At 43.9% G+C, this 13,263-nt stretch overlaps 1 protein-coding gene across 1 annotated transcript in view; it reads right to left on the bottom strand.

Annotated features, from left to right (window-relative positions):
- kynu (kynureninase) overlaps positions 1-13,263 on the bottom strand; it is a 221,569-nt gene that overhangs the window by 80,837 nt on the left and 127,469 nt on the right. The gene's annotated exons all lie outside the window — the stretch shown is intronic.

The raw sequence follows: 13,263 nt of genomic DNA, 5'->3' as shown, positions 1-13,263 counted from the left end.
CCTGACTATAGGTGCTGTATGTTCGGAGTTTGTACGTTCTCCCCGTGGGCATGTGGGTTTTATCCAAGATCTTTGGTTTCCTCCCGCACTCCAAATATGTACTGGTTAATTGGCTTGGTATAAGTGTAAATTGTCCCTAGTGTGTGTAGGATAGTGTTAATGTGTGGGGGATCATGGCCCTAAGGGCCTGTTTCCACGCTGTATCTCTAAAACTAAAGCTATAACTAAAGTGGTTTAATTTTGATGTAAAAATGTAGTTTTATGACATTTAATTGTTAATTACCATTATTGAGGAATCTAAATGGTTGTTTGAATAGGTGTGTGGTTATGGTATCTGACTACTTGTAATGCAGGAACTAAGACTGAACAGAAAATAACTTAAATGAGTATAAAGAAGCAACTATTACTGAAACTAAGAAGAGTAAAGGGCCTGTCCCAGGAGCATGCGACTGCATGCGGCAAGTGTGACCTAACGTAGTCGCTTGAGCTGTGGGGCCGGTCCCACTTCGATAGCCGGAGCCATATGGAGTTGTGTGGAGCTGGTCCCGACATCGCACAGGGCCCTGAAAAACTGACAGTGGTCAAAAATTCCGCGCGGCAACGGCCTGCCGGCCCACAACTGCCTCGGTACCATACACACCGCCTCAATAGGAACCCAATGGGCGGGAATGGGTGCACCACCGGAAAGCCACTAAGAGTGGATGGGGAGGGGGTGAGGGGGGATGTAGTGAATGTGTGGGGGGGAAGGGCAAGGGGTGAAGTGGGAGGGGCTGGTCAAGGGAGGAGTGTGGATCAGGGGCAGGGGGGATCAGGGGTGTCACAACTGGAACCCGTCAGCCGCACCTGCGCTGTTGGGGGCTATGCGTGAGTGGTGGAATATTGCATTGGGGGACCAGGCCTCCCGTGTGAGAATGGGACCTAATGGGTCCCACTTAGTCTAGTACAATGATAATTCCTTACACGGTTACAACCGGCAATAATGGATTCTGTTACCCCCCTCCCATGATCCGTTATAATGATGCTTTGCTGTATCTTTGTAAATCTGTTTCGTACTGTTTGTAATACAGCACGGAGACCATTCAGTGTAATGACCAGAACTATACATAATATTCTGGCTGTGTCTTAATTTGTATTTTACACAGTTCCAGCATGAGATCTCTGCCCTTAGATATCAGAAATACATATAAAGTTTTCCAAATGCTTTCTTAATTATCTTATATACTTCACTTAGAGATCTGCAGATATGCATAGCAAGGTCCCTCTTTTCTTCCAGTTCATTATATCCGATATATTTTGCATATTTCATTGCCTTCAGTAAATACATTAACAAATATGATATTTGCACTTTGCTATTCACTTTAACAGTCAATTATGTCATGCTGTTAATTTCACACTGCATCTGAACTGTTATAGGTGCTTTATCTCACAGAAATTTCAAGAGCAACTCAAAAACAATATTCCATGTAATAGACTTGGATGTTATTTCAAAGAAAGAGGTAAGGAATAACAAGGAGTTTTAAGGTGATAACCTCAGAAAGGAAGAGGGTGGCTTGTGAAGGCAACATCGCCAATGAAAGGGCAAAAGGCAAGAAGAATAAGAAAGAGTAAGTGTTTGGTCGTTCATGGACGTAAGGAGAAAAGACGGGATAATAATATACAGCGAAAAAAGCACAATAAACAGAGTAAGCAAGTTGGCGGAGAATAATAAGGATAAGGATATTGGGTGAATGGTAAGTGCAAAACAGAATACATGAACCTGGATTGATAGGTGGATTTATGGAATAGATTCAATAGGAGGCCCACAAGGCAATGGTTGGATACTCATTGCAGAGGCTGATAAATTGTGCATGAAAGTCTCAACAACAGGACAGGTAGTGGACAATGGAACTGAAAATTGGGTTTTTTCACACAGAGGGAGGCGTGTAAATGGAACAAGCTGCCAGAGGAAGTGAAAAAGGCATGTACAATGATAGACACAAGTGCTGGAGTAACTCGGCCGATCAGAAAGCATTTCTGGAGAAAAGATGGGTGACGTTTCTGGTCTGGACTCTTTTTCTGACTGGTACAATTAAGGGCCTGTCCCACTTACGCGACCTTTACAGGCGACTGCCGGCACCCGTGATAGGTCGCTGAAATTTTCAACATGTTGAAAATTCAGCGGCAACCAGAAAGACGTTATGACTCTTTGCAGACCTCTCAGGACCATACAGGCAACCCCTGGCAACATGTCGCGGGTGACCTCTCACGACCATACAGGTCTCCAACAAGTCATAGTGTCTTTCTGGTCGCCGCTGAATTTTTAACATGTTGAAAATTTCGGCAACCTATTACGGGTGCCGGCAGTCGCTTAAGTGGGACAGGCCCTTTAGGCATTCGTGTAAGAGTTTGGTGGTCCATGGCGGGTACAATTATGACTTTTAAAAGACACTTGGACAGGTACATGGACAGCAACAGTTTGAAGGGATATGGGCCAGGCACAGGCAAATGGGACTAGCTCAATTAGGCACAAAATATTGGAGTAACTCAGCGGAACTGGCAGCATCTCCAGAGAGATGGAGTGGGTGACATTTTCTAAAGACTGAAGCAGGGTCTCGACTCAAAACATCACCCAATCCTTCTCTCTAGACATGCTGCCTGCCCCACAAAGTTACTCCAGCATCTGCAGTTCCTTCCTACACAGCTCAATTAGGCAACTTGTTTGGCATGGACAGGCTGTTCAGAAGGGTCTGTTTCCAGGCTGATTAGATCTCTGACTTTCTGAGATGTCACATTTTTTCATGTCATAAATTTTTCATCTCAATTCACTTGTGGGATTTGAACCAGAAATAGAAACAAAATTACTTTTCTGCCTACTCAATAGGAACATGATAGCTCAATGCATTGACATCTTGGTACTCAGCCTATATATTTTTTGTACCATTATATTGTTGCATTTTTAATTTGCAATGACAGGTACTACAACATTGGATATTACAGAACAGAACCAGCAAACGGGATTACAGTTTGAATGTTCACTTGTTGAGTCAGAGTGATTTTGCATGAAACAGGCATTTCAGCCAACACATCCATGCTGACCTGTTGGCACCCATCTGTATTAATGCCATATTGCAGGAGGGCACATTGCATTCAAAACCCAAGCAATTCAAGTGTTGTCTACATACTTCTAAAATGGTGTCAGTGAGTCTGCTTCCACCACTTTCTCCTGCAGTTCATTCTGGTACCTACCACTGTCTGGGTGATAAAAGCTCCTACTCAGGTGCCTTTCAAATCTTTTACCCAAATCTACTTTGTCTAAGTTGCATTCACCTCTGAAAAGGGAAATAACGTTTTTTTGCAGTCTCAGCTAACCTATTTATACCTCTGATTTTGGATCTAATTTGCCAATTTGCCTCTTATGCTGTTCGTACAAATGACAATCAAACTATCTCGTCCACCTCCTAATTTACGGAGACTCACATTTGGTTTTTACCTTCCGCTTCATTGAGTTCTCAGTCCTTTTTTCAATGTTGGAAATGTCAAATACTAAATGACATAGCTTTAAGGTGAGAGGAGGGAAGTTCAAATGAGATTTACATGCACGTTTTTTTTGCAGAGAGAACGGTAGGTGAATGGAAGAGTTTGCCAAGGGAAGTGATGAAAGCAGATACCATATACATATTTGGAAGACACTTAGACAGTCACATGAACTTTTAAGGCGAGAGGACAAAGGTTTAATAGGAACCCGAAAGCATCTTACACTGAGTATTGTGGGTATATGGGATGACCTGCTGGAGGAAGCAGTTGAGGCAGATACAACAACAACCTATAAAAGATATTTGGACAGGAATAATATTTAGAGAAGGTTTAGAGGGGTATGGGCGAAACGTGGGCAAAAGGGACCAGTTAGATCATGCATCCTGGTCGGTATAGACGAGTGGGGCCAAAGGGCCTGTTGCTGTGTAGTATGACTCTATGACTGGCAGAGAATTGAGAGATCTAGCCCAGGGGCAGGGTATGGGCAGCATAAATTGGCAACCTGATCGACACAGACACTCAAACCGATGCTGTGCTGAGTTGTGTTCTCTTTAAAAAATATCTTTCCATTATGAATAACACAAAAAGCTTTCATTTAGGACCTTGCCTATATCTACTGGCTCCATACACAGATATCTCCTGGTTTAAATAGGCTCTACTCTTTCCCAGGTTATTCTTTTGCCTTAAATACTTGCATTTTTACCTTAATACTGTCTGCTGCATGACTCGTCTTTGTGACCTCTCTTTGGTTTCCTAATTTTTTAAAGGGACCGTTCCCTTTTTACACTCTGTGCATCCCCCCCCCCCCCCCCCCCATCACCCCATTAGTTGATACTTTCATTTTTACCTTAACACTGTCTGCCTGCATGAGTCATCTTTGTGACCTATCTTTGGTTTCCTAATTTCTTAAAGCAACCCTACCCTTGTTACACTCTGTAACCCCCCCCCCCCCCAACCCCCACCCCCCCAATCACCCCAGCATTAGTTGACTATAACTGCTGCGCTGTTCTTTTTTAAAAATCAAACCTTTGGTATCCCTCGACATCCACGTTTCCATGTATTTGTTCCTATTGATTTTCAACCTTACAGGAACATGTTGGCCGTAAGCTCTCATTGTTTCTCTTTTGATTGGATTGCAAATATAAACCTACCTCCAGCTCGATGTTCCTAGTCAACCTTTGCCAGATCCTGTCTTATTTTAATGAAATTGTCCTTCCTCCAAATTTAAAAGTTTTTGCCTTATCGTTTTCCATGACCACTTTGAAATATACAGTTCTGATCATTATCTCCAAAATGTTCCTCCAGTGACATTTCCTCCATCTGTCTGCTTACATTCCCCAAGACAACGTCTATGAAACGCTCCTTTTCTCATTAGTCTGTCTTCATACTGTGCCATAAGCTCTCCTGGAAATACCTAAAATATTTTGCCCATTCTGAGCTTTTATGCTCAGGTAATTCTAGTTAATATTTAGGAATCTGAAATCCCTAGCACTATAATCCTATTTGTATCACTTCTTTCTGCTATTTACCTACATAACTGTCCTCTATATTTTGTTATTGTTAGATGGTCTCTAATGCACCATAACAAAGTAATTATAACCTTTTTGTTCATAATCTCTACCCATAATATCATAGTCCTGTGTGCTAATTAAAGCTTTCAGTTTTTTCTACCTTACTAGTCCGACACATTGCATTAATATGGATGCAATTTTACTTCGGAGTCACGTAAGTGACTACGTGAAGAACCCGCCAGGACGTATGCATGTCATATCGCTTCATGCATTGCGAAACGACAGGCGGGGTGGACCGTTCCCCCGCAGCGGTAAAATTTGATACCGCGACCAACAGGTAAGTGAATTACTCTGCGGTCATTTTTTGTTTCCCGCGCTGTTTTTACAGGGGGAAACTGGACAAAAATAGAGTCCACAAGGGCTGCGTCTAAAGCTGTCTGGGGAGGACCGCAGAGTTGCAGCAGCCAGCAGCAGCTGAAGGCACCAGCATCACCATGAATGTTATCAGCTGTGCCGGACTTAGCACCGGATCAACACCACGGCCGGGCGGGAAGGCTACACAGATCAGAGCCGTTGACTCTGACAAGTTGAAACGGCAAGCGGGGGGAGCTTTCCACTGCAGCGGCAAGTTTTTAAAACCAAGACCGACAGGTAAGGGAATTACTGCGGTCGTGTTTGTTTCCCGTGTCTGTTTCTTACAGGGGGGAAATATGGACAAGAGTTCACAAGGGCTGCACTGGCTGGGGAAACCGCGGAGTTGCGGGCGGCCAGCAGCAGCTAAAGGCACCAGCATCACCGTGAGTGGGATCAGCTGTGCCCGACTTGGCACCCACACCAGCCAGATCAACACCACGGCCGGGCGGGAAGACTACACAGACAGAGCCGTTGACTCTGACAAGTCAAAACGGCAGGGGGGGGGGAGTATTCCCCTGCAGTGGCAAGTTTTTTAAAACCAAGACCAACAGGTAAGGGAATTACTGCTGTCATGCTTTGTTTCCCGTTCTGTTTTTCACAGGGGGAAACTATGGACAGGAGTCCACAGGGGCTGCACTGGCTGGGAAGAACTATGGAGTTGCGGACAGCCAGCAGCGGCTGACAGCACCAGATCACCGTTAGTGGGATCAGCTGTGCCCTACTTGGCTGACAAGTCGAACTGCAAAGAAATGCCGCGGGGACCAGCATTACTGGGACCAAATGGAACGGCTTATGGTGCAAATGCTCCACTGTTATGGACTCTGGGAGATGGAGTCTAGTCACAATGGATATATAATACACCCATGGCAGCACCTTATCAGGGCTGCACAGTGCATCTCCCTCGACAGAGGGGAGTACGGGGAGCCAATTCTGGGCTGGCTCTGAAGAGGGGTTTTGCTGAAGGAAGAAATCAGTGTGCAGGGGGTGCAAGAACAAGGAAACCTCCTGGAAAAGGAGTCCAAATTTGTACATCTAAAAACAACTACAGGAACATGGCTGTAATAGACACTACTGCCAAATATTTGGCACCGGAAAATGGGTATCCCTCAAAAATTTCCCACGGTGAACAGTTACATCTGAAAACACATTGGAAGGGGAATCAGAAGGCAGGATGTTTAGCTAAGATGCTGTGGCATTATTCTACAATACGGAGTATGAGATTAATAGTCTCAGGAGAACGCCATCCGCCCAGCTTTAAACCCTAAGTTTGCAGAGCTGTGCAGACCTGGAGGGATTAAACCACCAATATTACTACTTGGGGACAACCTGTCAAAATAGGTAAAATTGCTCAATAAGGAGGCCAATACCCTGGGGCTCATAAAGGCGGCAACAGGCAGGATCTCCTACACAAGACAACAGCACCTCCACGCACCCACCAGCAGGAAGACATACAGAAGCTGGTGAAAGCTCAAAGGCCGGGCTACAGGACAGAGGTCTTTTAGGCCTGGCCCAGACCGGCCTTTGTGGAAGACGTGCAACCCCAAACCCCAAATCCAAAAACCGACGCCACAACCTCTAAGGCGACTGCAAGTAAGAAAACAAAATTTCCAGTGGTCACCATGGAGGTAGGGGGGTCTGGTCTCTTCCAAAAAACAGGAGGTGTAAATAACACAAATTGGTGTGTAGATTACATTTTCTTGGGAGGCATGGAGTGCAATAACTACTAACACTTATTTTCTACCTAGTGTTCAGGGATATACAATTGAATTTGTGCACACAATTTCCCGGTTCAGCATGTACCGAACTGAACGTTCGTGCCTTCACAATAAAAAAAAACTGGAAGTGCATGCTCAACTGGAGAGGCTATATGCTAGGGAATCATGGGGAAATCCCAACACGACTCTTTGGAATTTGTGTCAATATCTTTACGAAAAACAAAAAGATGTGGTTACCAATCATTCAGGTCTGACAAAACTGAATACATTATGCAGTAAATTCATTCGAAATTGGAAACCTTTGTTACTGCCAAACAATTGATTCCATAGGCTACTTTATGGATTGCATCCATTAAAAGATGCTTACTATACGATGCCTATGTGGAAGGATTATAGAAACATAGAAACATAGAAATTAGGTGCAGGAGTAGGCCATTCGGCCCTTCGAGCCTGAACTGCCATTCAATATGATCATGGCTGATCATCCAACTCAGTATCCCGTACCTGCCTTCTCTCCATACCATCTGATCCCCTTAGCCACAAGGGCCACATCTATCCCTCTTAAATATAGCCAATGAACTGGCCTCAACTACACTCTGTGGCAGAGAGTTCCAGAGATTCACCACTCTCTGTGTGAAAAAAGTTATTTTCATCTCGGTTTTAAAGGATTTCCCTCTTATCCTTAAGCTGTGACCCCTTGTCCTGGACTTCCCCAACATTAGGAACAATCTTCCTGCATCTAGCCTGTCCAACCCCTTAAGAATTTTGTAAGTTTCTATAAGATCCCCTCTCAATCTCCTAAATTCAAGAGAGTATAAACCAAGTCTGTCTAGTCTTTCTTCATAAGACAGTCCTGACATCCCAGGAATCAGTCTGGTGAACCTTCTCTGCACTCCCTCTATGGCAATAATGTCCTTCCTCAGATTTGGAGACCAAAACTGCACGCAATACTCCAGGTGTGGTCTCACCAAGACCCTGTATAACTGCAGTAGAACCTCCCTGCTCCTATACTCAAATCCTATTGCTATGAAAGCCAACATACCATTTGCTTTCTTTACTGCCTGCTGCACCTGCATGCCTACCTTCAATGACTGGTGTACCATGACACCCAGGTCTCGCTGCATCTCCCCCTTACCCAATCGGCCACCATTTAGATAATAGTCTGCTTTCCCGTTTTTGCCACCAAAATGGATAACCTCACATTTATCCACATTATTATGCATCTACCAAACATTTGGCCACTCATCCAGCCTATCCAAGTCACCTTGCAGTCTCCTAGCATCCTCCTCACATCTAACACTGCCCCCCCAGCTTAGTGTCATCCGCAAACTTGGAGATATTGCCTTCAATTCCCTCATCCAGATCATTAATATATATTGTAAATAACTGGGGTCCCAGCACTGAGCCTTGCGGTACCCCACTAGTCACTGCCTGCCATTGTGAAAATGACCCGTTTACTCCTACTCTTTGCTTCCTGTTTGCCAGCCAGTTCTCTATCCACATCAATACTGAACCCCCAATGCCGTGTGTTTTAAGTTTGTATACTAATCTCTTATGTGGGACCTTGTCGAAAGCCTTCTGGAAGTCCAGATACACCACATCCACTGGTTCTACCCTATCCACGCTACTAGTTATATCCTCGAAAAATTCTATAAGATTCGTCGTTATTAATTCTAAGCTAACACCTTCCACCACTGACTACTTGGGGTTCACCTTTGACTTAGTCTACATGTGGGTAACTTATCAAAGGAAGGTACAGACTTAACTGAGGCCAACAACCTCATTGACATCAGTAAACCACCTATTCGACTGGTAGCAAGGGTAATTGACAATACTGTGGCCTTTCCAGCCACACTGTTTGACCTTTGAATTACCAATAATTACAAGGACAAAGGTATAAGCAATTAAAATCAATACTGGTGACCAATGAGGCTACCAATCTAAGCAATCATGGAATTACAATGATAAGTGAAATATTGGGCATTGTTCAAACCCTATCATTGTCAGCAACCATTCAGTGGAGCTACAAACTGATGCCAGTGTTTGTGGTTGGCGTGTTACTAACCCCATCTCTAGTTGTGGATATAGATGGGATGCACAAGAAGCATCATTGCTTCAGATACATATCATAAATTACTTGGAAATGTTGGGTGCGTTCTATGGACTAAAATCATACTGTTCAGAAATGCATCACCTGCATGTTAGACTACAGATTGATAACACCACAATGGTGACATATACTAACTACATGGGTGGAATGAAATCGGTATCATGTGATAATCCGGCTAACACAATTTGGCAATGGTGTATTCAGAAAAACATTTGAATATCAGCTAATTACCTACCAGGTAACCTCAAATTTAGTGGCAGACACCAGGTCACGCAAATTCATGACAAACATCAAATGGATGTTGGACCGCAAAGTGTTTGCTGATATTGTAGCATGATATGAAACACCAGAGATTGATCTATCTCGGCTTAATCTGTGTTTCTTGGGAATCAGCGATGGATGCCTTCTCGCTGCATGAGGGAGGGGGGGTGTTCTTTCTATGCATTCCCTCCTTTCTGCCTCACGGCTCTCCATTCCGAAATAACCAGATTGTTGGTTCATCCCGTAACGGGCGGGAAAATCATCCCAGAATAGGACAAATGTGTTTGTCAGCAGAATCTTAAGTAACCATTTCCGGACCTTGGACTAACGAACCGAACAATGAACATATACAGCGGCTCACAGGCAATCCAGGAAGAACCTATATTGGGTCCACATCGGGAAGTGGGAAATATTCTTCTAGGAACAACATCACTACTGTACGATGAACATAACTCTGTTCTGAAATTCCTGGCTAGCCTCCACTATGATGAGGGGCTCAGTTTAGTGCCACAAACTGTGCCAGTAGTGCCTTTTCAGTATTCTGGGGCAAGGATCAGAGCGTCATTCTGTCGGGTCTCACCCCCTGATGACTAAACTCATGAAGGGAATTTTTAATATTATCCCCAAGGACTAGTTTTCCCTTATATGGTATTTGAGTATAGTCCAACATTACTGAGGAATTGGTCACCAGCTACAGCTCTGTCCCTGCATAGACTTGCACATGACATGGTCATGCTAATGGCATTGATCTCAGCACACAGAATTCAGTCTTTACATAAATCAAGGCTGGATAGTAACACCTTTTCTACGAGTAAAATAACTTTTTACATCCACGAATGAGTTTAACAGAACAGACCGGGATCGTCAGGCCTCATATAGAGTTTAGTGCATACCCTATAGATGATTGCCTATGCATTATGAGACATTTGTTCTTATACATAGAGAACTCTAAACAGCACAGAGGCAATGAGATGTGACATTGCAGAATCAAAATTAGATCTGTATCATGATTACCCCATAAGACAGGGGCTATAATTGTTGTTAATAGTTCATCATGGAATTTCAATGTCGGAGTCATGTTTGAATACGTTAACACTATTTCCTCCCTTAGTCAATTAAGGCAGTTGTAAGGCATGGACTCGTTTCCACGGTATGAAATCACAGAGCTTTGAAATCTTCACGTAGTCACTCACGGGACTCCGAAATAAAATAGTAAGATTAAACGAGATCTTACCAGTTCGAAGTTTGATCGTTATTTTATGAGGAGTAACGTTGAGGGGTTACGTGCCCTCCGCTCCCACCCTCGATCATAATGTTCAATTGGTATCCTTTTTTCTCTACTCTTACTATGTTCAGGTCATTACTGTTATCTGTGATTTCACACCGCTGCTTTGAAGAATGACACGCATGCGTCCTGGCGGGTTCTTCACGTAATCCCTCAACGTTACTCCTCATAAAATAACGATCAAACTTCGAACTGGAAAGTTCTCGTTTAATCTTACTATTTACCCTTATTAAGGGCCGGTCCCACTTGGGCGACCTAATCCGCGAGTTCTGGTGAGTTTGCCCTCAACTCATACTCGCAGCATGGTCGACACGAGGTCATAGGAGGTCTTCGTAACTCAGCTAGGTCGTGGCGTTTTTTTCCATATGTTAAAAAAAGTCCGCGAGTTAAAGGTTGCCATGGAAAAAATCGATACTTTCTTTACTCGTAGGTTTAGTCGTAATAGGTCGTAGTAGGTCGTAGTAGGTCGCCGTGTTAATCGTAGGTAATCGAGGGTAGTCGAAGGTAGTTGTAGATAATCTTCATCATAGTCGAAGGGAGGTCGAAGCGAGATCGAATGAGGTTGGCTTCACTCTCCACTATTCGGTGTCCAATTGTCCCGAAGTTAGTTGTAGCTAGTCGAAGCTGGTCTTCAACATAGTCGAAGGAGGTCTTCAACATGTCATTTTTTCAAACTCTACTAAACTCGCCAATTAGGTCGCCCAAGTTGGACAGCCCCTTTCTAGACTCAAGGAACTGCAGATGCTGGAATCTTGAGTAAAACACAAAATGCAATATGTCCTGACTTGAAATGTCGCATATCTATTCCCTCCACAGATGCTGCTTGACCTGCTGAGTTATGCCAGCACTCATTAAATTTTGTATTCCTCTCATGTGCATTTACCCACCTGCTCTGCCTCCTGGACCTACTACCTTTCTCTCCTCTTGGTGACTGTACCTTTCCATCTGAATATTTACTCTTGAGCCCAATTCCCCTGCCATCTCAGTTTAAACCATCCCCAGTAGCGCTAGCAAATCTCCTCACTATAATGTTAGCCCATTACTGGTTTAGGTGTAAACATCTTGGTCTGCATCTTCCCCCAAAATTGTCCCAATGATCCAGAAACCAAAAGCCAACCCCTTCACTGTTCCTTCAGCTATATATTAAGAATAAGAATAGTTTCTTTATTGTCATTGTAACATGGGCCATGTACAACGAAATTTAAAATGTCAGCCAGTCAGTGCAGCATTCAAACATTTCTAAAGCTAACGAAACATCCACGGTAAAATAATAAAGATAAGCAATAAATAAAAAACACAGACAAAGCACGCATACACACCCAACCCTCCATCCTTCTGTCGATTTCACCGTTACCACAGTCCCTTAGTCTGTATCGCCCCTGCGTTCCTTGGCGGCCACATTTAGTGCTTTTATAGCAGTGGGGTAAAAACTGTTTTGTAGTCTATTTGTCCTTGTCCTTGTGGATCTGTACCGTCTGCCTGACGGCAACAGTTCAAACAGGGAGTGTCCGGGGTGGGAGATGTCCTTTATTATATTCTGGGTTTTTTTGGTGCAGCGGGAACTGTGTAGGTCCTCCAAGGTAAGGAGAGGGCAGCCGACAATCCTCTGGGCGTTGTCAATGGCCCTCTGGAACGCTTTCCTCTGAGCCACTGTGCAGCTGGTGTACCACACGCATACACAGTATGTTAGTATGCTCTCAATGGAGCACCGATAAAAGGACAGCAGCAGCCTCTGAGTGATGTTGTTCTTCCTGAGCACCCGCAGGAAGTGCAGTCTCTGCTGGACCTTTTTCAGCAGCGCAGTGGTGTTCACGCTCCACGTCAGGTCCTCCTCAATGTGGATTCCCAGGAAGCGGAAATCCGCCACCCTCTCTACACAGTCCCCTCTGTGTTTAATTCTATTTCAATACGCATGAGCTTGCGACATTAGAAATAATCCAGAAAATACAATCTTTGATGTTCTACTCTATAAACAGCTACATAGCTCCCTAAACACAGGACCCTTTCTCTTACCAATGTTGTTGGTGTCCAAATGTATAATGATCGCTGGCTGTTTACCCTGCCCACACCTCCCCCCCCCCCCCCCCCCCCCCCCCCCCCCCCCCAATTGTACAGTCAAACATACAATTAGTTATTTCTGTATACCGGCACCTCACGTTTTATGCAGGGGTTACGTTCTTGAAAAGCAGCACATAATTCAAAAACACATAAATTAAATATATGTGACTAAGCTGCCAGGTGTAAAACTGAGCATGCTATTCCAAAACTATGAGGGTATCAATCAGGCTTTGGCATTAAAAGAACAGGTGTGTTATTCCAAAAATGCATAACTCAAACATTCATAAAATTCGAGGTGCCTGTATTTTGCAATTTTACTGTTGCATTGAACCAAAAAAAAAGCACAGCATTTCACAGGGCAATAACTGATGCAATCTTTGATAACTGTGAACATTT

Source organism: Leucoraja erinacea, chromosome 7 (genome assembly GCF_028641065.1).
Source record: "Leucoraja erinacea ecotype New England chromosome 7, Leri_hhj_1, whole genome shotgun sequence".
Lineage (NCBI taxonomy): Eukaryota > Metazoa > Chordata > Chondrichthyes > Rajiformes > Rajidae > Leucoraja > Leucoraja erinaceus.
Note: the sequence above shows the minus strand (reverse complement) of the source record. Positions and strands in the feature narration are given on the sequence as shown.